The following is a 26,955-nucleotide window of genomic DNA, read 5'->3' on the forward strand; positions in this document are numbered from 1 at the left end:
CTCCAGTCTTTAAAAGCACAGGGTGATGTCAGCTGAGGCGGGTGGGTCAGTTGCTCTAATGTGATGGGTGGGGGAGACAGGAAACCATTAGCTATTGCTTCTTCCTCCTCTCCCTAACTGTGGACGGGGCATCCATTTGGAGCCAGAAACCTGCATATGAATCCTGACACCCTTAGCCCTGCAGTTTGGGGTGAATCACTTCATCTCTGACTCTGTTCTGTCTTCTGCAAGGTGCTGTTCATTTGGGGAGCATTAGATTTAATATATATAATGTGCCTGATACATAGGAGGTGCTTAATAAACGGTAGTTTTTACAGTGTTATTATCTGTAAAGGGAGAGGACAGGACTGGGTGATACCAGTATCCATCCAACTCCAATACTCAAATATATTGCCATGTTGTAAAATAGGCTTGGCTTGCACTGAAATAAGGAGGAAATGTTTTATATTTGTGTGAAAGCGAAGATATGAATGTCTGCATGTGTTCCACGCAATTTTTAGGTCACATCGAATCCTATTTCCTCCTCCCCAACGAGCAGAAGCGGCAAGAGCCGGAGGACAAGGTACAGTGACTGCGGTCTGGCTGAGAAATGGCCAGAGCTGTACCTGAGCCACCTCCCAGGGAGCATGCTGTGCACCCGACGTGCGCTCTGTGTCCCGGCCGAGCTGACACAGGGACAGCTGCCAGTGCCTACTGGCACATGGACTTTCGTGTTGCCCACAGCTACCTGGAGCACCTGAACCTGCGGCCTGCGTTCGTCCCCCCCTGCCAACCTGGCACCGGGATGTGTTAATTGTCTTTGCCTGACCACTTCCCCCTCATGTGCTGCCTCCCCTCCACCGACACCACACGTATCAAGTATGAATGCCAGTGTTTGATGTTGGCTGATGTGAGAAGTTTGCCTCCCACCTTTTTTTTTCTCCTTCCAAAGGAGAACAACCTGAATACCACACACAGTGTTATCTTGCTCTGACTTTGAAGAGGAATTTCTCCCCTTAGGGCTCTATTCCTGGTGTAGCATAATCTAAGGAGGGAAAAAAAAAAAAAAAAAAAAAGTTTATCCCAGGGAAGCCAAGTCAGCCAAGAGTTATTCAGAGTGTCTGACTGCCTGTTATATTTAGAAACTACGCAGAGGCCAGCTTGAAGAATGCTCAGAGCCTTTCCAACAATGAGTGGTCCTCTTTGAGTCCTTCTGCTTACTTGAAGCAGCCAGACAAAGAAAGTCCCCCTTAGCCTACAGTGTCTGTCTGGCCATCATTATTTGAGTGCGATAGGATTGGAGATGAGGAGACCAGCAGCTCTATACTGTTAGGAACCTAAAATTAAAGGCTGGGATCTCCAAATTGTTTAGTGTCCAATGCTTCCCTTTCTGCAGAGGCATGTGTCAAAGCACATACCGCTTGATCCTCTGGACCTGTTTTGTTATCTGTAAAATGAGGGGACTGGACTTAATGCTCTGAACCTTCACTGCACGTTGAGATCATTTGTGGAGCTTGTTAAGAATATACGCACCACTGGGGTGCCTGGGTGGCTCAGTCAGTTGAGCGTCCGACTTCGGCTCAGGTCATGATCTCACAGTCCATGAGTTCAAGCCCTGCATCAGGCTTTGTGCTGACAGCTCGGAGCCTGGAGCCTGCTTCGGATTCTGTGTCTCCCTCTCTCTCTGGACCTCCCCCGTTCATGCTCTGTCTCTCTCTGTCTCAAAAAAAAAAAAAAAAAAAAAAAAAAAAAAATTAAAAAAAAGAATATACGCACCACTGCTGTGTGACCAGAGATTCTGATTTACAAGGTCTGGTTGGTGCCCATTGGACCTTGGCGTGTTCTCAGTGCTCCTCCTCAGGTAATTCACATTTCTAGCTATGGTTGACAATCACTGTCAAGTGCTTCTCAAAGTGTGGCCCCAAGAGCAGCAGCAGCATCTGAGAGTTCATTTGAAATGCATATTCTTGGACCCCCCCCCCCCCCCCCCCCACCTACGGAATTAGAGACTAATGGTTGGGACCAGCAATGTGTTCTGTCAGATTTTCCAGGTAGTTCTTATGCATGAAAAAGTTTGAAGAAGCGGTAGATTGGGTAACTTTTTAAGGGTTCTCGCTAGGTTTTAAGATCTATAATCATATAAACAGTCTAGATAGGGTGTGAGATCAAGCCAAGGCCACACAGCTTGCAAAATAGGTGGTGGAGTATTTACTAGAATCTCTGCTTTCAACTACCATCCAGAGCTTCCTTAATTATCCAATTAGGAAAATGTTTAGGATTCATGGCATGTTTCCCTCTCTCTGTTCTCTGTTCCTTTCTCTGTCTCTCTCTCTCTCTCTGTCTGGATTTAGCTTCTAAATCCTGTGAGCCACAGGATTGTGGAGAAAAATGTTATTTTTAGCTCATGGGGTACCTGCAAGGCAGGATATGTCCGTTGTAAAGAGAAATTATTCTTTAATTCTTAGGCATGTAGCAAGGGGTGATCTATTTGGGAATTATTGGCCTGTTTATTGGTTTCTGCTACCACTGTGACCAAGTGGTTTGTGTTGAAGTTGGTTGGCAGGTGAGTATCAAGATCACAGGACAGCCTGCACAGTGTGAAGAGGGGAGCAGTGAACAGGAGGGAAAGTGGCCAAGGCACAGCACCTTTCTCTCAGGACACAGCTGTGATTCCTTTGAGCTTTTCTGCAAAAATATCTACGATTGCTGTCATTGTACTGTGTCTTGTAAAACCCACTCTCAGCAGCGGTTACAATAGTTTTCAAAAAAAAAGATGTTCTTCAGCAGGGTCTGGAGTGAGTTTTAGGGCTGAATTTGAGATGTCTTAAGAAGCAGCTTTATCTGATTGTCCTCTAGATTAACGAGGAACTTGCTCACAGCACTCAACAACAAGAGGCAGATCTAGGATTAGAACCTCGGCTTCCTAACACCCAGGCTGAAGTATTAGGGGTTAGAAAGAATAAGCGGGCTTCCGGGACGGTTTGAACTTGGACACAATTGGGGAGGATCCTGGAGGCTAACAGAGTGACCGACAGGCTAACAGGGCGAAGGGAAGGAGCCTTAGAGACTTTCCAGTAAATTGCGCATCTTATGGAAAGGGAGATGGGAGCCCGGATGGGGGAAAATCACCTGCTGAAGGTGACAGGTGCCGAAACAGATCCCAGTCCTTGTGAGGCCATTCTTATCCAGTGCTCCTTCCATCTGGCACTCCACATTATTTTTTAAAGTCACCAAAATAGAGGATTTGCTGATCCCCTTATCTTCACATCCACCTCAGGCTGTGTTAAGTAGACAATGTTGAGGAAGGATGTGTCTTGGGATCCTGATTCAGTTTTTTAGGGATGTACCATGGGAGACAAAATGTTTCTTAGGGCCCAAGATTTATGTGTCATAAATTCCTTGGATTGTAAAACAAAGAAATGTAGATGGACACAAGATCTTCTAACTGAAATGATAGGCAGAGCTCAACTCCCATGGAGAATCATGGCTTTCCCAGATTTAGCAGAGGTCCTACCCTCTGGTTTCAAAAACTATACATGATTCCCCTGCTGCAGAAAAGCAAGTCACTCTTACTTAAGTGCAATACATCTAGAGTAAGAGAGTGGTCTTATCAGGAGATGTTACTGTGAATAACGTCACTGCTTGCCATGGCGTTTTACTGATATACCAGTGAATCTTCTCGCAGTCCCATTGCTGTTTTCCCACCCACTCTCTTTCCCTTCTTGGAATGCCATGGCTTATGAAAGCGCCATCACTAACCGTGATTATTAAAAGACCATGTGCGGTCTCTTGGTTAGTCAGCCTCAGGTTCTTCTTGGAGGCCCACAATGTCAGTGGTCCCTAAAGTCCTGTTGTTCATGCGTTGCTCCTCAAGCACACTTAAAACCAGGTCTTCCTCATGGCCTGGCCTGGGTTCCTTTTATTCACTACAGATTTTATTAGGAATAGAGTGTTGCAGACTCCCAGGGGCGGGGGGTATTTTTTTCCCCTTTCTGTGTCTCAGTCTGCCCACCTGCAAACTCTGGGCTTTTCTGAAGTTGTTTATTGGTCACATCCAGGGATGACACAACCTGATGAGACCCTGAGGAGCTATTTTGAAGTGGAGTAGGCTATCGATAGCAGGTCTATTTTAGACCTGCCTGGGGGCGCCTGGGTGGCTCGGTTGGTTGAGCGTCCAACGCTTGATTTCTGCTCAGGTCATGATCTCATACTTTGTGAGATGGAGCCCCGCATCGGGCTCTGTGCTGACAGCAGGGAGTCTGCTTGGGATTCTCCCTCTCCTTCTCTCTGCCCCTATTCCCCTCACTTGCACTCTTTTGCTCTAAATAAATAAAATTTAAAAAATCAATAAAATGAAATGCCTGAGACAAATACACCACGCTCTGTGCTGACCCGCACATTTTGAAAGATTGAAATCATTGTTTAGAAAACCACCAAATACACACATGCACACACACACACACATACACAAGCCCTTGCCCTATTAAATAGAGTTCTCTGAACTCTGAACAATTGTCTGCCGAATTGTTAGTAATGCAGGAGAGATCACCAGGGTCTTTTAAGATAAGTGGAACACTTGCCTTCACAGCAGATGTCCCCAGTCTGTGATTTTCAGTGAGCCCTGTGCTGTGGTTTAAAGTGTTTTAGCTTTCTGTCTCCCTGTCTGGATGCTGGTCCTTCCCTTTTCCACTGTTAATAAACATAAGCAGTTTTTTTCACCAAACCCACCTTCCAATTTGTGCTTCCAATTCGCCGTCAATGGAAAACAACATAGCCAAGCTGGTAAAAAATGTACCAAAAGAGCAAATACGTTCTGATCCAAGACCTGAGCAGCTCTTCTACTGTGGAACTTACCTTCCACAGGTTTTCTTGTTTAGTCGGCTTCGGTGAACTCACTTATTGAGTATTTGAAAAGCGAACATCGCTATTTTATGGATTGAGTTTCCCTCAGGATTGTGATTCCTCCCAGGGCCACAGAGGACATGGACAATCATTACATACGACTGAGTTAAGCACAGTTTCAGAGCTGGAAGAGTTCATGAATGTCACGCCGGAGGAGACCTGGCGATAACCAAGGGGAAGGCTTGTCCAGCCTCTGAGAGCGCGTTAGGATGACCAGGAGCTACTAAAGCACCATTGCTTGTTTCCCACCTGGAGAGATTCTTATCTGGGGTGAGTCCCAGGATCTGTATTTGTTAAAACTCTTCCTGTGATTCCAGTCGCAGCAGGAGTTGAGAGCCAGGCATCTCCTGTTACAGATGAAGAATATAAATCCCAGGGAGTGGAGTGGCAGGCAAGACAGCATTGTCTCTGCTCACAGTCAGCCAACAGGCCTACAAATGGCAGAGTGCTGTTCTGGTAGCTTCTTTACATGCAGTCCTGTGGAAACAGCTCTCACTCCTTCAACTGTTCCTCAAGTGGCTTGGTTTCAGGATTTGGCCAACACATATGCACACGCACTCCACAAACACACACACACACTCCACTTCGATAAACTGTGGGATGGTCTGCAATGGCAAAATGATCACCTCTTTCATTTCCTCTCTTTCTCCTTCTCTGCTCTTTTCTTTTGGACTTCCTCCCCCCTGAAAGAGGGTAAATACGGCCTCAGGAATGCACTTGCTCAATATTGTTCCCTGAACTTGATCTGCCAGTGATGTATTAATTAGCTGGTGCAGTGCGCCTTAACAAACAGGTTACAGGCAGCTCCTGGTGTGCGTTAATGCTTAACCAGAGATGCTCAGCAGTGGTCTTCTTTGTGGCCTAAATGTAAAGAGGGATGTGGTTGACTTTATTTTTATAGATGTTTTCTTATAAGTGTTGACATATTGTTTCAAGGCCATATGCCAGCATATTTGCTATGAGTTGTCTCACATATGTTTAAACTTTTGAATAATAGCATATATTCTATAAGTTGTAAGTCCAAAGCCTCAATTTCCGCATACATGACCATGCTTCTGTTTTCTCACGTGCGTGTGTTACTAACTGTATATGGCGTGACTTCCACTCTGCCGTTATGTTTCAAACTTTCCTTGAAATCAATGAGTGAGATCCCTCTCACGTAATCTCCAAGCTATGGTGGCTTATTCCCTGTTACCCTGAGGAAACGCCTCCGACATTCCCTTGTCCCTACCCACTGTACAGCCTCGTGTGGGGCCTCCCCATCCAGGCTGAATTGCTGATACAGACTTGGGATCTCCCAGTGTTCTCCTGGCAGGAGGAGCAGCAGTATCTGGGGCCAACTCCCACCTGCAAAACCAAGCCTTGTTCTTCCCTCAAACCCAGAACTCTAGGGGCTGGTGCTAATGGAAGGCAGGTGGGAAAAATGTGTTGCTCTCCTGTGATTGAGAGAGAGAGCTAAATTAGCACAGCAGCCAGTGTTGGTTGGTTGTTTTAATTAAGAACGCAGCATTTGTACGTAAAATTTTTTTTTTTATGTACAATTATACTCTTGCACCCAGTTCCCAAACTCTGTCTCCCTTCTGTGTTTCCCATCCCCTGATCCCATCCCAAATCAGTACGCATCCTTTTCCTGAAATCTTCCCAACTGTGAGGTCCCAAAGGCTTTTCTTCGTCTGAATCCATAGCACACAGTGGTTAGATGGGTGTGGCAGCTCCTGGGATTGGTCTCCCTTGAATACTTCCCGTAACATCTGAGCATTCACTCCTGTGTTTTTCTGCTGGAAGCACATAGGATCCATATATGGGGCCTAAAAGCCATGGACCTTTTTTCCAGGAAAGATATACATAGGCACAAAATGGTGTATGCTTTATCAAGAGATTCATGGACCCTCTTAGGAGGCCCATTAACCACACAATAAGAACCCTCTGGGGGGATAGATGGCATGTTATCCCCCAAGAAGTAACAACGTTGAGAACATACTGACTTTTAAGACACATTTTCTAGAGAAAAAAATGTAGCTCAAAACCATAAAGTCCAAGGATCTCATAGATCATTTAATATAAGCTATTCATTTTACAGATGAGAAAATCGAGCCCGAGAGAGGGATGGTGTCTCCCTGGGACCACGTTGCGGTTTGTTACAGAAATGGGACTGAATTGGGGTTTCTGTCCCAAAGTTCACCTTTTCTGGCACAATAAAATGCCTTCCAGTAAAGTGAAAGTTGACTTTTTGACTCCTTTTTGGATTCTTTATCACTCTGAGGTATAGGGAGGTAGCCAGGAATTTAACATACAGCCTGAGGTGAAAAGACATCTAAAAAAAAAAAAAAAAAAGAGGCTAATCTAAACTATCATGTCATCTTTCAGAGAAAAGGCGTATTTTATCAAGCATCAGAAGCTTTCAACAAAGGTACCTCCAGTCTTCTTTGACGAGTTGCATATTCGTGGGGACTGGGCAGCATGAAACCCAACAGCCAGGCTGAATTTAACCTGTCACCCTGGAAACAGAGGTCCCCACATATGTCCCAGCTCTTCTCCAGGCGTCAGGAGACCAAAATAACTCTCGCTTATCTCCTATCCTGGGGCCTGAGACCTGAGCAACATTATCTGCAGATAAGTGTAATCTGCCCAAGGTCAACCTCAGACTTAGCTGGAAGTCAGCTCACCTGCACACTGTAAACACCCTCCTTGGAGCACAAGGGAGGTCCCTCTGAGGCGGGGCCCAGCCGCTGCCAGGCTTTGCCCTCTTCAGTCCATCAGTTGCATATGTGTCTTAGTTTGGGCTGCTACAATAAAACACCATAGAGAGGGTAGTGTAAAACAGCAGAAATGTATTTCTCAATTCTGGAGTCTGGAGGTCTGACATCTGAGTCTGAGTCTGAGAAGGCCCTCTTCTGGGTGTCAGACCTCTGCCTTCTCGCCCTGTCCTTGCGTGGTGGGAGGGTCAAGAGACCTCTCTGAGGTTTCTTTTAGCAGGGCACTAATCACATTCATGAGGGCTCCACCCTTGTGACCGAATCACCTCCCAGAAGCCCCACCTCTGAGCACCATCACATTGTGGGTTAGGAATTTCACGTATGAATTGGCAATGAATGCCATCATTTATTTAGCCCATTGCATTATGCTTATTGGACTTCAAATATATAGTTGCCATTGTGCTGGGCACTGTGGACAAAGTCTTGGCTGATAAGCACTGATTAATTCGAGAAGTAAAACTGACATCTGACACTCCAGGATTTTTATGAACATGATTATTATTACCGTTAACATCTTATATCTGTGTAGCCATTAAAATGGCAAACTGTGTTCCCCACAAATGCTTAAATAATCAAATGTGGAAAAAGGCTTAAGACTGTGTGAGAGGGGCGCCTGGGTGGCGCAGTCGGTTAAGCGTCCGACTTCAGCCAGGTCACGATCTCGCGGTCCGTGAGTTCGAGCCCCGCGTCAGGCTCTGGGCTGATGGCTCAGAGCCTGGAGCCTGTTTCCGATTCTGTGTCTCCCTCTCTCTCTGCCCCTCCCCCGTTCATGCTCTGTCTCTCTCTGTCCCAAAAATAAATAAACGTTGAAAAAAAAAAATTAAAAAAAAAAGACTGTGTGAGAGTCAGTTGGTGTGAGGGAAACAATGTGTGACAGGGCCTTTGCACAGGTGGTTCCCGCTTCCTGGGATTCCCTTGCTCCTACCACTAACCTCCTGCCCACATCCCACCCAAACTTGCTTAGATGCGATGTCAGCTTAAGCATGTTTCCCAGGGAAGCCTTTCCTGACTGTTGTCCCTCAGCCACCTCAGATCACAGAAATGCAGGCGCTCATAAAAAACACACCCCTGAGTTCCTTAGACTCTGCGTGGTTGTGCTCTGACATTCATTGCAGTGGTGTGTCTGTGCCTCCAGATGTGAGCCGGGTGTAGGGAAACCACCAATGATGTCTGCAGTCTCCCAGGAGTAGTAATAGCTCAGGGGAACTAGGATCACTCTGGACTTGAAACAGGAAGGACCATTCTGAGAATGTAGGGTTGTTGGGGAAGGGAAGTAAGCTAGATAAGCAGCCTGTGCTGGGGGAATACTTGACCAGAGCCTTTGGGTCAAGGGGCACGGCTGGTCTGGGGATGATCCAGCAGGGAGGAAGCCAGGAAAATAATACTCCCGACTTTCTTCACCTTCCCACCTGCATCTCCTGCTGGTGGCTCCTCCTTGGCTGAGGCCAGAGGGTAAAGGAAAATGACTCCGTAGAGGTCAGTATCCCCAGGAAAAAGCAAGGTTAGAGTCGATGTGGAGCAGGCCTGGAGAGGCATGTGGAAGATGGCTGGCTCTGCAGGCAAGTTACCCCAGTCTTCTTTCCTCTCAGCTCCTGTTCAGGTCAGCACCTTTGAAACCATGGAAAGCTGTCCACAACTGAGTAATCATTCCCTACCACAGTTAATATTTACTCTCCTTTGGCCACTGGCACCATAGGAACCAGGTGTGTTGGGTCCAGGGGACATGCTCCAGCACTAGGGAGATGGTCAAGACTCTGGCTGGCTGTTGTCAGCGACTCCCTTAGCCTGAGGGAAGTGGGTTTTTATTTGATGCCAGGAGATCCCAAGGTTAATCATTCACCACGTCCTGCCTGCTACTGTCTTGGTCCAACATTAAAAAAAAAAAAAAAAAAAGAACCTGCTTTGGAAGTCATTTCCTTTTGATATTTGGGGAAAGTGATACACTGCTCTTTCATTTACATTTTGTTTTGAGGGCAGGGTGTTCTTTAAAGGTAGCTATGGAAAAGCAGTGATTTCCATGGGCATCCTGCTTACAATTCTTCACGGATTTCCATCTCTGATTGGATCTTTATGACAACCCTAGTGGTGATAGGCATTGATCAGACCTTCAAAATGTAAACAAACAATTTCAATCCTGATAAGGACTATGAAACAAAGGTGCCATGAAGGCCTGGAAGGCAAGGGGAAGGTTCTGTGTCAAGACCCTGAGAAGAAGTGAGGGTGGCTTGGGCAGTGCTGCCGAGCTGGAAGGTCAGCATCGTGTAGCTGTGCAGAGCACAGGATGTGATATCATATCACACCACGATGATGTGATAATGTAAGCTAACGATAGCCAGTAGGAGGAGATGAGACTGGAAAGGGAGGGGGCACCTGGCACCTTGCTGTTGCTTGTGAAGGGGTCTTTCTGGAAGCTCTATGGAGAAGGGATAGAAGGGAAACCAGAAATGGATTATAAGGCTCTTGTGGTAGTTTGGGTGAGGGATGGTGATGGGACATTAGATGGAAAGTATCACACGTGTTTGGAAGCTGTTTTGGAGGAGGAAGAAAAGGACTTCTTGCAGATATATGACTGCATTTGGGGGTTTATCCAGTTGAAGTATGTCATGAGCCCTGTCACTGCATAGCCATGCTCTGCAGGAGTCTTGATTTTGTTACCACTCAGGAAAGAGAGAGAGAGAGAGAGAGAGAGAGAGAGAGAGAGAGTGTGTGTGTGCGTGCACACATGGGTGGGTGCATGCGCACGTACATGTATACCAGAGTTTCCCAACATTGAGACCATCCATATTCGAATGTCCTGAAGGTTTGGATGTATTATTTTTTTTTTAAACCAAATATTGGGATTATTTATTGAGCTTGCCATCTAAAAAGAATGAGGTGTAGAAAGGGGACAATTTAACACATTCTTTTTTATAGTTCTTTGGTCTCTTATTCAGTTTACCCAGAACCCAAAAGGAGCATTTCCCACAGTGTGGTTGTTAAACTGTTACCTTTCCAGGCAGACATGCATATAAAGTCATTAATGTATTTATGGGAACCATCTGGCCACTGGAAATGATCCATTTCATACCCTAAAGAGATGGAGATGATCCATTTCATACCCTTCTCTCGGCCCTTCAGTCCAGTCCAGGTTAAAGGAACTAGACTGCTAGTAGGTGAATTCTGGCTGAAGTGAGCTCCTTCACCCACCTGGCACTTGCCTCCTCACTCCCGCTGCTTGGTCAGGCAGGAATGACTGGCGTGCACCACCCTCCAGGGTTTCTTCTTTTCAAGGCTCAGACCGAGGCAGGCACTTCCATCATTTTTCCCCATCAATGTCACTGGGCCTGTATGTCACTGGGCCTGATCAAACTGAATCTCCTTGAGAGGGAAGGGAATAGCTATGTGTGATTTTTGTCCCATACAATCTAACCAGGATGCCCTACCCAGAACAATGATTCATAATTACTTAATATTCAGGTCAAGCTCCGTTGACTTTCTAAACAATTCCCAGACTTAGCACTTCTCTTGTGTAGTGTCAGGGTGTTCATTTCTTGGCCAAAAGGTATACAGGTTGGTATAACTCTAAGAGCCAGACTTTTTTTTTCTTTCAGTAAGAAAGAAGAGCCAAACTTTTCTTTCTTTCAGTAGAAGTGAGCCTAGTTCCCCTGGCATTGGAGGAAATCTATAGGTTTTTGATGGGTCAGCTAGGTCTGGGCATGCTTAAGTAGATACCAGAGGTATTCTTCCAAAGCACAGAGCCCTATGAGGAGTTAAAGACTAGAAAATAAGGGAAATTCTCAGGAGAGAACACACCATAAAAGATAAAGGACACACTTTTCTTGCAGGGGTCAGGGGTAAGGGGCATCATTAGGAACCAGAATTAATGAGTTTGGTCTTCTGAAAATGGTGTTTTGTTATACAGCAGACCATTGAACTGTGTTAATAGTCATATTGGTTATGTTCAAAATGCTGCTCTTTTGTAAATAAACACAGCGGAGTTCTGTAGCTGTGAAGGCCCAGGCCCTTGGCACGGCTATTCCGGAGTAAGTAGTAAAACGTCTCTTCAGGACTGCGTGGCAGCTACCCCAATGGAACACTAGTGACTTGAGTTACACTGGAACTAAAAATAGCAGGTGCTGTCATGTACACAAGATCACATGTGACAGGCAGACAGGAATGTGCTCCTCAGGGCTGTGGACTTCTTAGACCATGTCTCCACAGGGGCTGCTTTCAGATTCAGATGCTCCCTCCCCTCCTCCATCTCTTCTCTTTCTTTCCCTCTTTCCTCTTGTGACTTTCCAATTCCTGCCTTTCCCTTTAGGTCTCACTTTCCTCCACAGTGAAAACAAGGAGTTGGACAACTCTTTCCTAACCTTCTTAAATTCCCCTTCTGCTTACTTAGTCTTTCTTCTTCACCTCTTTTGCCCTCTACTTGTTCTCATTCTTTACATTCCTGTATTTTTCTCCAGAACTCCTTCATCTTATCCATGTCTAAACAGGGTAATTCATTAAATGAAGCCTCCTTATATCCTAGATATGATTTACTGTTTTCAGAGAGAAAACTCTTCACAGATTTAGACAATTATTCATTGTTTCCTTAAGTCATGATATCTTCTCATGATTTTTGGAAGATGACAGAGAAGAATGTGGGAAAATGATGTCGTGTTATTGGAACAATTTTTTTTTCCCTTTTCCTTTTCCATGCACCACTCTTTTGACTAATAACTTATTCTGGGAAGGAAAAGAGACAAAATCTGGGATAGGTAGGTTGTCTTCTGGTATTTGTATCTCTTGGGGAACAAGTTGCCCAGATATGCATGATTTTGAAGGAATAGAGACGCTTGAAGCAAGCAAATGGACCAAACTGGTATAGAATTCAAGGGCTAAACCTCATATGCCTTAAAGTGAGGGATGTACTGTGCACATGTTTGTGTGAGTCTAAGAAGCAGCGTGTTGTGGGTAAGAAAGAAAAGAATAAATAAGTTGGCTTGGACCAGTGGATGATACAAACCAATATATTCTAGGTTCCTCATCATGGGATATTGTACTATGCTTCAAAATCTGGTGTACCTCATTTCAAGCAGCAGATATTTTCCTGAAGAGATACATAAAGTGCATTTTTGTTAATTGAACTACAGAGTCAGTGGAGAGACTGAGGAAGAACATTGTGGAAGACGATTACATGTAAAATGGGGTAAGACAGCTGCTTAAAAGCAATCCTGTGGCGAACTTATTTTATAAGGACTGGTTTTTGTGTCTGATATCTTTTCCCCTTTTAATGGTTACCTTAAAAAAACTCAGTGTTTTTGCTAATGGATCTCAAAGTATTTTTGTAACTCTCATGGTCTGTGAGAGAATCTTCAGTTCTATCCATTGTGAGGAAAGCAAAAGCCCACAATTATGATTCAACTTGCCCCAAACATACAGACACAGAACTTGAGTATAGAAAGGACCATGGGGACCTTGAAATTCAACCTTCCTTGTAAGTGAAGAAACTGACCTGAACGTGGAACAGTGGTCTCTGATTTAGTGAGCCTCATCCACTCTACCCTCGTTAGAGTCCTATTATGGGATGTTCTTATGTGGCCCAGTCTGAGCTTCTCCAGACCTTGTTACTTACTGGTTTGCATGACTTGCTTTTCCTAGGAAAATAGAGTGAGACATAATTAAAGACTGGATATCCCTTTGGTAGGCATTTGACACAAGGCTGCTCTGGAATCCTGGCCTTCCCTGGAGGTCATTCTGTATGTACTTTGACTCTTGGATGTAGTATTCCCTCAAGACCCACAGAACTAAAGTTTTAGGGCGCCTAGGTGGCTCAGTCAGTTAAGTGTCCGACTTCGGCTCGGGTCATGATCTCACAGTCTGTGAGTTCGAGCCCCGCGTCGGGCTCTGTGCTGACAGCTCGGAGCCTGGAGCCTGCTTCAATTCTGTGTCTCCCTCTTTCTCTCTGCCCCTACCCTGCTTGTGCTCTCTGTCTCTTATAAATGAATAAATGTTAAAAAAAAAATTTTAAAAAAAAGAACTAAAGTTTGGGGACAACTAATATAGGACATTTCCTCTCTCCAGGGATTTTAATGTATAGAATAATTTGAACGTCAACATCCCTCAAGCCCTTGAGGAATGAAATAATAGATTAAGGGCAATAGAAGCATTTTCAGGATACTATAAGTTAGTACTGGAAACTTAGATGGAAAACCTGATCTTCACTTATCAGCTGTGTACCTGAGGCTTTGTGTATATAACAGCTGCCAGGCACCTGTGGGGTTGATTGTGGGTCCATGTGTGTGCATGTGTATAAGAGCATGTGTGTGCATGTGTGTGTGCCTACTCCTCTTCCTTCAGTATTTCACAGCCTACCAGTTCTTCAGTTTCTTACTCAAATCCACCCCCCTTCCTAAAGTCATATTAGCCTACTCCATCATGGTCTTCTTAATCACCCTGGACAGGGTGGAGGCACTTCTTTCATGCTGTTCTGTTGTCCTTATTACCCTTTATGCATTTGCATGCTCTGTTGAACTGTTCTGACTTCATGTTGGGCATTTACTTTTCTTCTTCATGTTGGAGAGCAAGACTGCTTGCTACTTGAAGGTATGAGTTGTCCTTCTTTTGGGTTTCCCCACAGCTTCAGCAAGACCCTGAGCTCAGCTCTGAGATTGTAGGGTTAGAACATCTTGCGTTTGGGAATCCAAAAAGACATTGACTGGCCCAACTTGTTCATTCAACAAATAAGTTGCTGAACATTTACTCCACTTGCCAAGGTCAACCAGATGAAGCAATGATAGGGCTGGGAAGAGAACCAGCTCACCTAGTCTTATCCCTCTATACTCAAATACAAGTGTCTGAACCAGATATCCAAGCAGAAGGCTGGCAGGTCCTCCATGCTTGTCTGAAGAATGTAGTGGGCAGTCTTGAAATCATGCCTCAAACTTTCCTTTTTTCTTTGCCCGGTTACATACTTGTAGATATCTCCGTTATTCTGAAGTGTCATATCTTTCCACACATAAATGCATGCAGAATGTCGAATGAGAAAGATGCCACATTAGGGAACCAAAGAAAAATAAAAATGTGGAAGGAATACTGATGTATCTGTGAGAAAAGCAAGAGAGCTTCATTAATTTTTTAAAATTGTTTTCCTTATGGATACCTTTCAAATGGTACTTTTTTTAAAACTGCAAATCTGTCTTCTAGCAGCAGAAATGATCACAAAAGCTTGTGCCTTGCATCATGTCTGAGTCTCCATGCAATACTGTCTTCTTCTGCTCCCTTTTGGGGAAAAGTTATTTCTGAGTTCTGTATGTGCATGTGTGCGCGCGCGTGTGTGTGTGTGTGTGTGTGTGTGTGTGTCTGCATGTCAAGGGTGTTTCTCTCTGATATCACAATGATCTCTGTATATCTATCTAAACATATTGATATCCCAGTTTGCTTGGGTTTTCCCACCTATGTGACTAGTAGTAACACCTAAACTCTAAACATGCTGAAAACAAGCCTACATCTTTCCAGTAAGTTTTGTGCTTGCACCATGTTCATGACAGGAAGCTTTCCTTTCTGGTAGTGGTGCTTTAATGCAGGGACCTTACAGTGGGAGGACTCAGTTTCCCTCCTCCTTGCCACCTTGGCAGTGGCATACCATCTTTTTTATATCTTAACTCCTACCTGAAGCTTTACCCATCCAAACTGACAGCTTCCTTCTAGGGATTCTACTATCACTTCCAGTAGGCTCTCTGCAGCCAGTGCAGAACTGGGCACAAAACCATTGCAAGTGTGTTAGTTTTTACCCCCTGATTACACTGTGTGCTCTGCAAGGCAAGGATAGGAATCTTGTATGTTTTCTGTGACAACAACTTTGCATAGCATGGTCTTGGCAGTATAATGTGAGCTGAGACTGATCAAGGCTCACGACACAGGGAAAAGTATATATTAAAACCACATTTTAAGCTTCTACATAGAGTTTGTTTCTTGATTGCATACTTACGTTGTAGATCTTAAGTTTATGTCCACGGATTTCATCTTTCCATCTTACGAGTTTATTTTTTGTTGTTTTCTGTTAAGATCTTAGTAGTTACTCTACCAAGAAGCATTTTAAATTTGTTTTACTCAATTTAGAATCATGGAACCTTTTCCATCCTATCTTAAATTATCCATGCACCATCATAGAGACATTTCCATTCATATTTGGTGGCTTTTTTTTTTTCCTTTGAGACACTTCAAGCCAAGAGTACTTGGCAGTTTCACTTTTACTTTGAAAGCCAAAAAACCCCCAAATGGTAATAACATCCAGAATCCCCTGGGCGAGTCAACATTTTATCATTGTGAATTTATTTGCCGAAAGCCCTTTATACCTTCTTGATTAATTTTCCAATGATTCCTGATGTTGGGGAACTAATGGCATCACTCCTTGCTAAAAGGTTTATATTGCTGATTTAGGGTGTTCTGTACCTGCTGGAACTTAGCACTCTCTGGATCCACAGGGGCTCCTGGTCCAAAAGGGCATGAGGTCAGGGCAGCCCCTCAGAAGAGGACTTGAAGTCATTTTCATTATTATAATTATTTCTTCTCATTGAGCTAGCCTCATGATAGTTAAGTTGCTTTCCAAATTTTTTGTGTATGGATATAACCAATTTTGGAAGCAACAAATGTTATTTCTGAATCTTTCCTGAATTATCTTGACCTTCTGATCACAAAAAGAAGAAATGGGTCCTTTGGGATGTGACCACATGGTAATGTGGAAGAAGTCCAAGATTAAGACAGAATACATGTCTAGTTGGCCCTGTCCCTCTGTCTCTGCCTAAACTCAGAACTTCTTTGGCATTCACTGTTTTGGCACTGATCAGAGATACAGGGGATCATGACTTGGAGGCTGAAGAAATCAGCAATTTCACTCAGGAGGGTTAGGCAAGGTGTAAGGGGAAGAGGGACAAGTAGGCCTTGGCTAGTTGGAGATGGCATTCCAGTTGGGGCCTGGCACTATGGAGGATGGCAGCTCTGGAGTGGGGAAGTGGTGAGCTGCATAATGGTGGCTGGGTCTTGATGCCGAATAGCCTAGAGAAGCAAGGAGTTTGGACTTTACCCTCAGGGCAAACAGAAGCCATCAGAGCTTAGAAATAAGGCAGTTGGATCTTCGGATCTGCCCCTTAGAAATTACGTTCCTGGGACGCCTGGGTGGCTCAGTCGGTTAAGCGGCCGACTTCGGCTCAGGTCATGATCTCGCAGTCCGTGAGTTCGAGCCCCGCGTCGGGCTCTGTGCTAACAGCTCAGAGCCTGGAGCCTGTTTCAGATTCTGTTCAGATTCAGGGTCTCTCTCTGACCCTCCCCCGTTCATGCTCTGTCTCTCTCTGTCTCAAAAATAAACGTTAGAAAAAAAAAAAAAAAAGAAATTACGTTCCTTTCCAGTGACAGAATGGAGACTAGGTCAGAGGTAGAAGACATTGAAAACCCCCCAACCCTCTGGAAGCTTTTGTGGTTCCAGTAAAGTCATTCCCTTACTGTACCTTAAGTTTAGAGGTAGTAACAGCTTCTCCATTAATCACTGTTTGTGCTCCTCTCGCATCCATCTACATCATTGTAAATTAATTCCCCTTAACTGCCCCGGTTTGGGTACACCATCTGTTTCCTATGAAGACTCTGGCTGATACACCCTTCTTCACACTTCCTTATAATTGCTTGTATCTATGTTTATCTCCCCACTGGCCTGTGAGCATCTGAAATGCAGAGGGCGACCATGTGTCATTCATTTTGAAGTTTTCACCGTTTTGACTGAAATATGTCATTTGCTAACTAAGTTTTGTTTGAAACAAGGATTTCAGAGGCAGAAAAGGTCAGGGTCAAACAGGTTAGCTCAGGGAAGCTTTCAAAGGGGAGACTTGAAGTGAACCAATGGGGATGGATCTGCTGTTTGGGATATATGGAGAGAAACTGAGGGCAGTTCTAAGAGGAACATGAGCACATGTATTAACAGGAAAGCAGGAAAGATCCTTACGGGGACCACAGAGGAGATCGACTTTCCTAGAACGCACTGGTGGGCTGTGTGGAGAATCAGCAGGAAGTACATTTGAAAAACCCTGTTTCCTTTCCCAAGTTATTTCCCTTTCTAATTACATTTGACCCCAGCAAATCTTAACATGATTTTGCTGACCCCTGATCATTTGCTGCATTAAGATTGGGAAAGAAGTTTCAGAAACTGACCACAGAAGAAACCTTAAAAAAGAAATAAATTAATAAATTGTCATTAACCAGCTTTTTGTGAGTGACTGTGAATCCATACAAATCCCTTATTTCCCCATCCTAAACACCAGTAGGATGCAAATCCTAGGCCAAGTAGGATTAGGTGCCCTGGGGTGGTATATAACTGTGGGGCTGGTTGCTTCTCTGTTTTAATTGCTGGCAGCAGAATCCTGAAGGACAGTTTTTGGCATGAAGGTTTCCACTTGCCCCAGTGAGAATATTGTGCTTTTCTTTTGAGGCACTGGAAGGTTCAGATGGGGACATTCAGGAGGATGTAGCAGGAGTTTGGGGAACCAGACTGAAGGAGTGTGCAAGAAATGTTTGGATGACGCTGGGTAATCTGACTTTCAAAACTGCAATTAGATGACCCTAGAAACATGAGACTTCTCTTCATTCTCCTACAAAGGCAGCTCCAGGAAAAACCAAAAGTTCAAAATATGAATCCCATAAATACACATTACCTTTGTGTCCCAGTCTGGAATTAACATGTTTCAGGGAAGAGTAATGTGTGTGTGTGTGGTTCCTAATCTCAGACTTTAAAAGGAAAATTAACCTGCCATCCTGAAAGACTCCTTGGCTCTATGAGGGAAATGGATATAAAGGGAACCGGCCCATAAAAATGGGTCAAGGGGTTACCCATGGCCTCCAGCATTTTGCTGGATCTAGGGAAGAGGCTCCGTCAGGCAATTTGTCCTTAATGAAGTCTCACATACAGATAATATTGTTCCTTTAAACAAGAGCTTTGTCTCTCATTGGCCACAGCTCATTACCCTGGTGTCCAAAAGTTGGGGGGAAAGCTGAGGGGTGGGCGGAGTGGAGGAAACTCAAACCCAAGTGTTAGGAGGCATGATTCATGAAAGATCTGGCCAAAATGGACAAGAGAATCTCTGGAGCCTGTGGGTCAGGGGATAATAAGCAGGTTATAAAATAGAAACACTCAGAATAACCCTTTTCAGGAAAGAATCTAATGCAGAAAGCAAGAGTCCCTATGTTCTGTTAGAACAGCCAGTGTTGGGACTGACACAGTCCTCCAGGCTCCCATCTGCTGTGCAAAAGGGAAATTGCCCTTAGAGCCTCCCTGCAAGGGTTATTTTCTCCCCCATTTGTACAGGTCCCCATGGATTTAATGGATTTTATCACTGCATTTGTTGGAAAGGAAAACAGCGGGAGAGCTCTTATCCTGGGTACCCTTTTCTTCATTTCACAAAATATCTCCACCTTTCCTCTCCTCCCAACACATATTCAACCTGCTTTATTTTCCTGTGTGAGGCCTCTGAAATAGGCAGCAAGGGACGAGGGAAGGGAAAAATAAAGATTTGAGAGTCAATAGAACTGAGTTTGAGTCCCAGCCCTATCTGGTGAGTGTCCTCCTTTCTGAGCATTCATCTGCAAGGGAGATACTGAACTAGATAATGTACAAGGTGCCTTCCAAATTCTAAAATTATGTAAAGGTTGGAAATGAAAAGTATACTAGAACCCCTTTACAAAGATGGAGGGAGACTAACTTTATAATATCGGGCTGAAAGAAATGTGCCCCTGTCTTCGTGGTTTCCTGGTGTCCATTCACAATCAGATTCAAGCAACACTTCAGTTAGGAGACCCCCCCCCCCCACCTCAACTGAGTCGAATAGGAGATGCCAGTTCCCAAGGCTTTACAGACCATCACTTTCACAGCTGAGTGAATAAGGTTTGATTTAGGGATTGGAAACCTTAACTGTAATATCTTTTGCTTCCTAACATGTCATGTCCATTGGATTTGGGAAGCAGTTTTATAGAACTTCAGAACATTTGATGTAACTTTGCATGTAGATCACTGTGTTGAGAGATTGAAGAAAAGAAACATTTGAATGGAAGCCTATAGCCCCCCCCCCTTTTTTTTTTTGCTCAGAAATATAAAGAATAATTTTTTAAAGCTGGAAGGGATCCTGGGTATCACCTAATTCAGGGAGAGGCTTCAAGTGATAAATCTCTTGGAATGTTGTGCAGAATTGTATTCAAATGTGAATATACGTATTTTCTGAAGAGAGACATATGAAATTAAAAAAACAATTGTGAGCAGGGGTCCTCGCCCCAGCAAATTTCCACCTTTCTCATTTTATAGGTTAGAAAGCTGAAACTCCAAGGAAAAGTGTTAGGAAGCTGAGACCCCAAGGGGAAGTGCCCGATAGCTCATGGTCTATCTCAGAGCCAGGGCTTAAACATAGATTCCTACTTTCTGCTTATTTTGTTTGGGTCTGTTGCAGACAACTTGCTATCAGCATTTTAGACCAGGCCTTAAATTTTAAATTCTTTGAAAAGGTAGCATACTGCATTTACTTATGAAGAGACAAAACCCATCTAGCAAGAGATTTTCCGGGCTGCAACTCTTAACTCATCCACCCATCTAGCCCCATGTCTCTCTGGACACTCATCCAGACAGATGTTTAAATAAATACATGCACGTACACATTCACATGTGTGGACATGCACATGTGTTATTACACGTATGTCCCTGTGGCAGTGGCTCACATGCTTTGTGGGAAGAGGGAGACACCAGTGAAAATGGTGCGTTTTTTTAACTGGCTAACAAAAAAAAAGGTTACAGTTTTCCGGTCAGCCTGATCATTTTTTACCCTCCCTCTGCAGTGTGGTCATGTGACTGTGATACTAACTTCTACCCACTGTGTTTGGAGCATACCTTACCAAGTAGAGTTTGTATTTTTGAAATGTAACATTTACCATGACTGCTGAAGAAACCAACAGATCTAAGGAGGATGGGGACAGAAAGTAATTTTATTTACAGTTGCAGTTAAACCTTGCATTGACACCGAATATCAGCCTTTGTCTTTCTTCCTTCTGCCAGGAGGAGGATTAAAGCAACACAGAAGCTCATGCCCCCATACGGTGGTGCAAACGTATCATGGCTTGCAGTATGCAAGAGACCTTCAGTCACTGTCTGTCGGTGGGGGTCCCAACAGGGATGGGCATTCTTGGGATGGCTGGTCCAAGAGCTGACACACATAGACATCATTGGTTTCTCATGCTCCTTAAGGCTGGTGTGGTGACTTTTCTGAGCAGGATGACCGGCTAGCTCAGCAGAGAATAACAGCTTGGTCTTGTTCCCCATAGAAATGAGCTCTAGGAGGCCCAGCAATACCTAACTGGGCAGCCTGACAGGTGCCCCATCAATGCACCCAGGGCTTGTAGGGTTAAGGACTGTGGGAGGCACAGAATGGAGGGCAGTGTTGTCATGAGGATCGTGAGAGGAAGCCTCTGTGTGAGCCTTTGCCGACATCACTCTTTGCCTCGATTCTCAAACTCCTCCTTCTCCAACATGCAAACACACAGACGGAGACACACACACACACACACACACACACACACACACACACACACACCTGCAGAGGTTGTGCCTTGTACCACAGTGATACTGGTCTCATTCCTAAAAATACTTGAATAAGTTAGTTTTTTTTTTTTCCCTCAGATTCAATCATTTTGTATTGATACACAGGATCCCATTGGACATCTATGATTTGGTTAGAATTCTGATTGATTTTTAGTCCTTGGTTCCTCTAGAAAACAGGTGAGCAAGAAGAAATGGTCTGTAACGCCCCTGTGGGGTGAATTGTTTCATTAAATGAGCACTACTTTTTATTCTCCCAATCATTGTATTTGGCTTTTCACATCAGCTTGGCATGGTGCCCAGAGGGATCTGCTGGTGCCTGGTTGAGCACCTTTTCTTGGACTCAGGACAGTTGCCTCTTCCTTGGCAACATTGGTGCTTGTCCCCAACCGCACTTTGAATTGCCTCTTGCCAACACCTTGAAAACCAAGTTTCTAGAGGTGAGTTGCAATGAATCCAACACGTGAGCTGGAAAATGACAAGTCATGGGGCAGTGTTTCTAAACGTTTATAGCTGGAGGAGAGCCTCAGCGTGTGGGGATGCCACACTCAGCAGGCGTAGGCTTTCCCTTGTTTTGAGACTGTTTTCTTTAATGTGAAAATCCCACTGGCCAGGGGTGGTGCTCAGACTGTCACTTCTGTGGCATTAACAGTGGGTGACTCCAGGAGGTCTCTTTGGGCCCATGTCAATGATGTGTTCATTTTGAGCATCAGATACCCAGAGAACAGAGAGGGGACATGCTGTAAAAGGGGAGGAAGGCACTAAACTGCTTCTCTGAGAATCCTTTTCCACTGATGTTCCCTACAGTCAAACAAAACTCAACTTGAACAGTCCATTCTGTCACTGTGTCCTTTCAGACTGTCTTTGAAATTGAGGCGTTACCATTGGAAGATACCCTATGAAGATGGCTTCTCTCCTAGAATGTCAGAGTATGTAAAAAGTTCTGGCTGCTGCTGGGGCGGGGGAAAGCCTTTTCTTCTCTTTCCTAGAGGAAGCTCTCCTTCTCTATCCAGAGACAAGTGCTGGATGGAGATGCAAGGAAAGAAGCCAAGAGCTTCGTGTCTCAGCCACAGGCCTCACAGGCTCTCGGATTTCCTACAGAGCATGACAGTGTGGCCTCACTGACAGTGTACTAGACGGAGAGCAGAAAGCCTTCTGTGAGATCTTGGACCTCAGTGGTCCCATCTGTAGATGAGAAACTGGAATCAGCCCCCAGCTCTATCAGGCTCTACATGTCTACAATGTTGCCAATCATTAAAAAGGGAAACTACACAGCTTTGCCTTCTGAGGAAAGAGAGAGTACGTAGGGATTGATCCAACTTGTATTTAGTAATTAATTTGTTCCATAAACACATAGTAATTCTACAGTGTGCCAGACACTCTGTTCTGGGATCTGTGGATTTTAAGATTTTAGTCATAACCTCAGGGTCATCTGAGAGCTTACACCCAAATAGTCTGCATCTGTTTCTGGACATGGGGATGCTAATGGGCTTTCAGCTCACAGGTTAACCTGGGCCCCCAAGATCTGCTGGGGTGTTAGAATAGTGCTGGTGGCCTTCTCTGCCAGTCAGATCCGTAAGTCCTTTTGGTCAGGTTCCCTTATGGAGTTTAGAAACACCCCTGATCAGGTGCTAAAGTTTCCAAGTCCCATAGGCTAGAAGTACAATGATGAGTAAGGTCAAGGTTCCTTGTTCTCCAGGAACCCTCCGCCTAGCAGGAGATCGAGGCAGAAAGTGGCCTGAGGCAAAGCCTGAAGGAGCAAAGAAGGGGCACCTAACCCCATGCGAGTATAGGGGTAGTGGGGAAAGTGGGAACAGAGAACCTCACCCAAAAGCAGAGGATAGCATCTTCCAGAAGCTACCTCTGCCTTATTTGGTTTGGGCAGAGTTCTATAAAAATACGTCCAGAATCTTCCTCATGTTAAACCTGCACCAGATGCAAGATAGTTCTTGTGGAAATAGAGGTTTCTGTGTGGGGAGAGGAGATCAGCTTCAGAGATCAGACTGGCCCCATAGCATGTAGTGACCTGTTTTCTGCCCTCGGGACTCATGCCCTTTCGTTGGAGAGGCAGGTTCTTCGTCCAAAATGGAGACATGCACAAGAGTGAAGGGTAGTCAAAGAGAAAAGTGATGACTTTGATAGCAGGTTCTTCAGATGGTCAGGAAAATAAAGCATTTGACCACAGAATGAGGTAAAAGGAAATGACTTTAGAGCCACTGAGACTTGAGTTTAGTTCTGTTCTGAGGTCTCTAGCTGAGAACAGAAAGTCTTCAAACTTCCATTTCCTTACATGTAAAGTAAGGGAGGGCACTCTTGCCTCTTGAAGTTGGTATGAGACTTGAGTTCTAGTGATGTGGAGGTGGAGGGGCTCATTGGAGTGGCTCTGTCTCCAGGTTAGATGATGGTTGGATTCCACACACCAAGAGTCAGTCCTTCATGCTCAGAACACGGGTGAACGTTTTTCCGGACGATATGCTGGACTTAAGGTAGACTGATCCCCCTCTGGAGCTAGGGCCTTTCCCTGGTTATGAAGACCACCCCAAGCTTTGTCCTCTCTTCCTTCCCCCTCGCTCCTTCAGCACACTTTGCTCACCCTCATCGGTGAGGGTCCAGATTCAACACTGCTTCTGTGTCTGAGTTCTAGAAGGGGTTCCACTGACACACCAGTTGTAAAGCTGCTGCTGCTCCTTCTTCTTCTTCTTCTTCTGTTTATTTATTTTGAGAGTGAAAGAGAGAGAGAACATGTGTGCATTGGCATAAGCAAAGGAGGGGCAGAGATGGAGGGAGAGAGAATTCCGAGCAGGCTTCTCACTGTCAGCATGGAGCCTGATGTGGGGCTCGAACCTGCGAATTGTGGGATCATGACCTGAGCCGAAATCAAGAGTCAGGTACTTAATGGACTGGGCCACCAGGTACCCCAAGGCTTCTCATTCTTTATTCAGCCATAAGTCTTGCATTTGCCCTCCTGCCGGGTTGCGATAGGGAGCACAGGAGGCAGAGGATGGAGAAGAGGCTAAGATTTCCTTTCTCTTCAGGCTCAAGGTAGTGCAAGTGGAAGTGGAGGTTGCTGTGTACAGTTGTGAGGACCTTTGGCTCAAAGGAATCAGAAGAAATTTAATAAAAATCCCAGCCCAAGGGTGAAGTCAAATGCCTCTGGTTCCGTAAAGGTTAATTTATTACAATAAAGAGGGTGAGAGTTCTCTGTGGCTTCTTACACACTCAGAATTGGCAAAGCAGAAATATTATGTATTAGCTTAAATGATGGCAAATTTTAGGCGGCCTAGGAAGTAGGAGCGTCCAGTGGGAGGCAGAGATTAAATAAAATTTCCTTCCTATTTAACTGGATGTTTGATTAGTGGACCCAATGCTAAGTCCTTTAGAGTCAGACCCTCTGAGCAGAAGTACTTGAAGCTTCAGGGAGGAGACAGATGCAAGCTTGCTGCACTGTGAACTATTGCCCCTGATATTGTGCAGTGTACAACTTGTGCAGCTGTGCATGGTATTCCAGGAGGTCAAAATATGAGCAGAATTTTTTAAATTGGATTGCATTTGACAATCATATTTGTAGAAAAGGTTCACCTGATTGGTGATATAGCAGGAATACAGGTGTGTGAGGGTGGCTTACGAACAAGAAACCTATGGAATTCAGGGACGTCGAATCCTGTTTAGCACTTAATGTGAATTGAAATCTCGTAAGTTGGGCTATGTGTTCGGCTGCTGGCATTGGAAGTATCTTTTTGGCCAGGGAGGACTGGGTGGAAAGATGCGGAGCTCTTGGGCTTGACATGGAAAGTGCCAGGAACTCAGTGTATACTTGGATTCCTGTTCTCTCCTCAGTTTGGAAATCAGTCAGCTGATACTTGCTAAGATTTTGCCATGTGCCCAGTGCCCAGGTACTGAGGTATGATAGGGGAGTATGTAATTCCGGTCCTTAAGGATGCGTCTCTGTCTGGATGAAGACACAAAAGTTAGACCGCACAATCTGACACTCAGGTGTGTGGTAAAAGTCATCGAGGCTTCAGAATTCAGAGATGGGAGCTGTTAGCAGGGGTTTGAATTGAACTTGACACTGTGAGTCAGATTTGAGGGAGTGCTCTAAGGATGGGTCCACGCCTGCTTTCCTAGGGTCAAAGAAGGCAGACGTGGGCAATAGAAATTCAGATTATCCAATTAAGACTTATTGCCACTGTTTACTTGGGTCATTTTCTTGGGGCTGGGGTTCCAGAAATTTGAGGTTTTTTGATAGCACCCCCCCCCCATTTTATTGAGATACCGTTGATGTATACACATTGTGTCATTTAAGGTGTACAATGTGATAATTTGCTGCACATACATATTCTGAAATGTTTAGCACGATAAGATTAGTTAACACATACTTACCTCCCGTAAGCACCATTTTTTGGTTGCTGATGTTACGGTTGACACTGCCTTTTGCTACTAATACCCATGTTTAATATCCCTGTGTGATACGGGCGTCTGGTAGCTTCTAGTCTGTGTCTGTCTCTTGTATCCCTGTCTTACAAGCTTGTGGAGTCAGCAGGGTGACAGATAGAACCCTACTGGAAAGAATGAAGGTGGAGCCAGGATTACACATTTACCGCTTTGGTCAACCGATATGATTGCAGTCTTCCAGATTTTCTTTGAAGCTGAAACATATGTTTCTGTTGCCAGGCAGGTGAGGACCCTGAGACCCAGACAGGCAAAATGACAGCCTCAGGACACACACATGCTTAGTGATGGGGCCGTAGCCTCTCTGGGCCTTCTGTTTCTTCATCTGTGAAGTGACAGGCTTGAAAGACATGATCTGGGAGGACCCTCCAGCCCAGTGGCCTGAGTCCGTGTCTAATACAGCTTCCCTGATTCCAAGTGAATGCACTCTCTGTAACACCAGGCTGTTTCTTTGGCTGAACAAAAGTGATTTGATTCCCCAAATCAATAAACAAATTAGAGAAACAGTAGAGAGAGAGCCTGGGAACCGAGGGACAACAGATGAGAGAAGGCCTGGCCTAGAGAGGGGAGAAGTGGGAGGGGCTCCCAGGGAGCTTCCTGCAAAAGCCAGAGCAGGGCAGGCAGGGGCAGGCAGGGCAGGCCGGCCAGGAGATTGCAGCCTTCACTGGCCTTTTTCATTCTGTGGTGTCACTTGCCTGGGAACCCGCTAATGGGGGGTGGGGGTGGGGATAGGGGTGGGGGGAGAGGGGTTAGGGCAGACCCCTGAAGGGGGAGAGAAGGAGAGGGGCTGTGTAGCAGGTGCAGGCCAAGGTTACATTGCAAATACTTGGGAAGGACCCAGGGGCCAGACTGCAGGGGCAGTTGTGAAAACATTATCTTGGGAAAATGTGGAGAGAGGTCTGCAGCTGGCTGAGGGGAGAAGGTGCAGAAGGAGGAAGGAGGGAGCCCTCTGGGGAGGGGCTGGCCAAATTCTAGAAAAGGCCAGTGGTGAGTTTTGTACTTCAGTGATACCTCTCTACCTACCTTTACTGGAAGGGAATTTTCCCATCGATGTCCAGTTATCAAGACAAGACACAGCCCCTCTGTGGACACCAGGGCGTTGCAGAGAGAAGTACAGCCTTTCTCTGAATGAGTCCTCAGCTGCCTGCTTTTACAATCTGTCAGAGGCCCGTGTTCAGTGCAATAGGGCCCCTCAGCTCATCACCCACATTGTCCCCCTCCCCTTTAAGTTTTTATTCTTCTAGACTGAGTTTTAACAAAAAAGCACTTAGGATTTTTTACAAA

The 26,955-nt window shown here is 45.0% G+C and overlaps 1 protein-coding gene and 1 long non-coding RNA gene across 5 annotated transcripts in view; both read left to right on the forward strand.

Moving 5' to 3' along the window:
• Positions 1-26,955, forward strand: part of SETBP1 (SET binding protein 1) — a 376,778-nt gene that overhangs the window by 106,725 nt on the left and 243,098 nt on the right. The window lies entirely within an intron of this gene.
• On the forward strand, positions 640-26,367 carry LOC123587663. Its single transcript, XR_006707450.1, has 3 exons — positions 640-651; positions 16,830-16,832; positions 21,075-26,367. It is a non-coding gene; the product is annotated as an uncharacterized LOC123587663 (long non-coding RNA).

The sequence above is a fragment of the Leopardus geoffroyi genome, chromosome D3, assembly GCF_018350155.1.
Source record: "Leopardus geoffroyi isolate Oge1 chromosome D3, O.geoffroyi_Oge1_pat1.0, whole genome shotgun sequence".
In the NCBI taxonomy this organism is placed as follows: domain Eukaryota; kingdom Metazoa; phylum Chordata; class Mammalia; order Carnivora; family Felidae; genus Leopardus; species Leopardus geoffroyi.